Source organism: Psammomys obesus, unplaced genomic scaffold (genome assembly GCF_907164565.1).
Source record: "Psammomys obesus unplaced genomic scaffold, mPsaObe1.curated_primary_1811, whole genome shotgun sequence".
Lineage (NCBI taxonomy): Eukaryota > Metazoa > Chordata > Mammalia > Rodentia > Muridae > Psammomys > Psammomys obesus.
Genome location: NW_026590681.1, coordinates 6,034,449 through 6,038,808, shown reverse-complemented (window position 1 = coordinate 6,038,808; position 4,360 = coordinate 6,034,449). Strand labels below are relative to the sequence as shown.

The 4,360-nt window shown below is 39.7% G+C and overlaps 1 pseudogene; it reads left to right on the top strand.

Moving 5' to 3' along the window:
• The first annotated feature begins 2,144 nt into the window (after positions 1–2,144).
• On the top strand, positions 2,145–2,801 carry LOC129677740 (osteoclast-stimulating factor 1-like; annotated as a pseudogene).
• Positions 2,802–4,360: the final 1,559 nt, after the last annotated feature.

Below are 4,360 nucleotides of genomic sequence, written 5' to 3'. Positions count from 1 at the left end.
GTTGTTCACAAGACTATATATAAGTTGTTCTCCACAAACTGAAGACAGCACCCATACAACTCACTGAAGATGGAGAAGACTGGTTGGTGCCTTCATAGAGCCTTCACCCCTACATGCTACCAAAAAAGAAATGTAAACAACCCAGCCACAAACCTTTAGACCAGCAATGGTGTCCTGCCTGAAAAATATGCTAGGGTATTTTGGGCACAAAGCCTGCGAGAATCACCAACCAATGTCTGATTTGACTTAAAAATCCCACTCCATGAATGAAGCTCATGTCTGACACCTATTGTGGGTGACAAGAACATAAGACTAATAGTTTAGGAACCTAACGTAAAATCAAATATTGCTTTTATAAAAAATGTAGCAATAAAGTATCTCCTTATCACATTCTGGTAATCTCATAGATTAGAGACTTGCTCAGTCATCATCAAAGAAGTATCCTCCTGCAGTAAAAATACAGAGATTTACATCTAGACAGATGCAAAGAATGAGAGACATTGGAACACAAAGCCTTAAATGGTATGTCTTTATCAAATCTTTTCCCTCTGAGCTCAGGGAACCAACCCTTCTTAAGGAGAGCAGCCAAACTTTGGGCAGAGTGCAGGGACTCTTATGAAAGAAGGGGGAGGTAGAAAGACCTGGAAGAGACAGGTGCTCCACAAGGAGAGCAACAGAACCAAAAACACTAGACACAGGGGTGTTTCTGATACTGATACTCCAACCAATGACCATGCATGGAGATAACCTAGAACTCCTGCAGAGATGTAGCTCATGCCACCTCGGTTTTCAAGTGGGTACCCTAGTAAGGTTAACAGGGACTGTCTCTGATATGAACTCAGTGGCTGGCTCCCTGATCACCTCTCCCTGAGGGGGGAGCAGCCTTATGAGGCCACAGAGGAAGACAATGCAGCTAGTCCTGATGAGACCTGATAAGGTAGGGTCAGATGAAAGGGGAGGAGGACCTCTCCTCTCAGTGGACTTGGAGAGAGGCATGGGAGGAGATGAGGGAGAAAGGGTGGGATTGGGAGAAAATGAGAGAGGGAGCTAAAGATGGGATACAAAGTAAATAAACTGTAATTAATATAAAAATAAAAATAAAAAAGATAGGGCAAAAAGAGTGTAGGATCCAGAGGAACTAGAGGACACCAAGAAAACAAAGCCCTCCAAAACAACATGATCAAAGCTCATATGAACTCACAAAGACCAGGGACTGCATGGGTCTATATGAGTTCCTTTGTGCACATTTTCCGGCTTCCAGTTTGTTTTCATGGGATTCATGAGTGTGTGAACGAGTAAGCCTCTGTTCTTGTGCCTTCTCTAGGGCTCTTTTTCCTTCTGTTTGTTTCTTATCCAGCTCTGATGTATTAGTTTTATTTTATTTTATTAGTGTTCCTTAGAAACCTGTTAGTTTTCTAATCAAAGACAAAAAAGGGGTGGATCTGGGTGAGAGAGGAGTTTGAAAAAATGGGATAAATAGAGGGAGGGAAAACTGTAATCAGGATATATTATGTGAGAAAAAATCCATTTTTAATTAAAAAAGGTGTTTTGTAAGCCATTCCACACGTCATTTATCAACCTAGTGTAGACACAAGGGGATACTGGTTATTTACACTAATGCTCATTTGCTTCTGTCCACACATGTCTATGTAACCTTGATACTTAAATATTTTTTTTTCTTGCTGCAATATTTAGAAAACGTTTCTTTGTAAGAACATATCTATGGAAAAACTGTTCTGTAATTCACATACTTAGTGTTTTTCCTGACTTTACATTTCTTTAGTTTCTGTGTCACATTTTTGTCCCTCATTTGGATGATATTGAAATATTCCAAATACATTTCCATATGGAAGGCTAAGATAAAGACTCCTCTGACATGGAAACTAACGAGTTATGCAGCCTCACAGAAACTGTCTTCTCTTTAGGAAATGCGAGTCAAGATGGGAGTTTTTGGGTCACGCAGAAATAGCTTTCAAGCATAAGTAGGGTATCACAAGCAGTGACAGGTTGGGAACATCTCATCTTCTAAAAGGTAGATGTTTGGTCCCGCACCGGCAGTGCGCGGGTCCCGAATGACCATGGCCAGCGCAGGCTTGACACCCGGTTTCGGTCTGCATGTGGGGCTCCCACAGCAGAGTCTGGCCGCTTCGCATAGCGCCATGTCCAAGCCATCTCCCAAATTGGTCAAACCGGGGCAAGTTAAAGTCTTCAGAGCACCGTACACATTTGAAGCCAGGACTCCAGATGAATTGTACTTCTAAGGAGGAGATATTATCTACATCACTGACATGAGTGATACCAACTGGTGGAAAGGGACGTGCAAAGGCAGAAAGGACAGATCCCGAGCAACTACGTGGCTGAGAAAGCAGAATCCATTGACAATCCATTGCATGAGGCTGCAGAAAGAGGCAGCTTGAGCTGGTTGAGGAAGTGCTTGGATAACCCAGTGGGTGTGAATGGCCTGGACAAAGCTGGAAGCCCAGCCCTGTTCTGGGCCTGCCACGGGGGCCACAAAGACACTGTGGAGGTTCTGTTTACTCAACAGAATGAGGAGCTGAACCAGCAGAACCAACTGGGAGATACTGCTCTGCATGCAGCTGCCTGGAAGGGTTACACAGACATTGCTCAGTTGCTACTGGAAAAAGGCACTAGGACAGACTTGAGAAACAATGAGAAAAAGCTGGCCTTGGACATAGCCACCAACGCTGCCTGCACATCGCTCCTGAAAACGAAGCAGGGAAGAGGTGGGGTTCTAACTTAGCAAAGCTGAGGACTACTTTGATGATGAAGACTCAGACTGATTCCTCCCAGAGCTGTTTTGATGCCTAAACATTTTATAAACTTTTGCCAGGAGAGTATTGATAAGGGTCCTTTTTACAGTCTGTATGGACGAGGCACTGTTGCACTGTGTGATCTGTGAGCCGGCACCTGCATGGGTGAGTCTCATCTGTGGCTTGCCAACAAGCGACAAGAGACTTTGCTGTAAACAATATATATGTTCACCAGGGTAAAACAAAACAAAAAGATTATTTCTGTTTATCAAGCTAAAGGAATCTGAATAATTTTTCTTTTAAAAAAATTAGAATTTTTTAAAGTTCTTTACCTCAAGGAATGGGATGTTTTGAGTGGGTTTTTCAAGGGGGAAATGCTCATTATAATAGACCAGAACTGTCACAGAAAATTGCCAGCCTCTTCTGACAAAAATAAACCGTTAAAGAGAGAGAGAAAAAAAGGTACATGTTCCCTGTGCATCGCCATGGGGCTTCAGATGCAAAGCTCTGTCACTGAATTTACTGTTAGAGTACATCTCTCATACCATTTGGAATCAAATACCCTGGTTTTTATGGAAATATTTTGCTTGAAAACAAATATGTCATTAAAAATGTAGAAATTACACAAAATCTTATAATACGCAAATTTTACTACAGAAAGTAAGAAAACAATGTAATGTATAATGTACATGGCAGATAGTTGTCCTGTCCATATTATGATTGATGAAACACATGGTTTTACATTAGTATTCTAGCATAAACTAATCATGTGTCTTATGAAGATAAGGGAAATAGTTGACTAACTTCCCGTAATTCACTTCATGTCTCCTACAGTGAGGAAGAGCTACTTATTCAAACAAGAGCAACTTCAGCCTCAAAGAACATGGAGGAGGGCCTGGGTGTACCCACTCATCTAAGGACTGTGCTTTAGCATAATGATCACAATAACAGCCAGTATTTGCATTTCTTGTGTTTTAATTGATTCTGATTTAAGGAGCTTTTAAGTACCACCCTCATATTTCAGCACTCAAAATTTGTAATGAAAAATTTGAGAGACCAATTTCTGAATTATGATTCTGATTCAACTAATAGGAAAAAATGAAAATAACTTTTAAATGTATTTAGATTTACATATACTTGTAACGTGTTTTTTAAATCACACTTATAGTGCTATCATTTAATTTCTCATGAGTATAGGGGCATATATTTCTTCATGTTATTTTACAATGATATGCAATCCTTCCTGTATTCTTATCACGTAAAACATTTGCATTTTTGTTAAAGTCATGGGAGTTCAAGAGATTCCAAGTAGTGTTTCTACTATAGAGATTGATATATGATATGCATTTAGGTCTTTCTCACAGTGTGCACTAAAGCATAATTTTAAAAATTCCATAGTGGTTGTGCTATAAATAGTGGTTAGATGTACAAAGAAACAGAGAAATGGAGAAAATAAAAATTTGGATGAACTATCAGACTAAAATGTCTGGCTTCCTTTTCATAAAAACTTAGGTTAAGCTGTTATGAGACTTGCTTAACAAAAAATAAATAAATAAATAAATAAATAAATAAATAAATAAATAAATAAA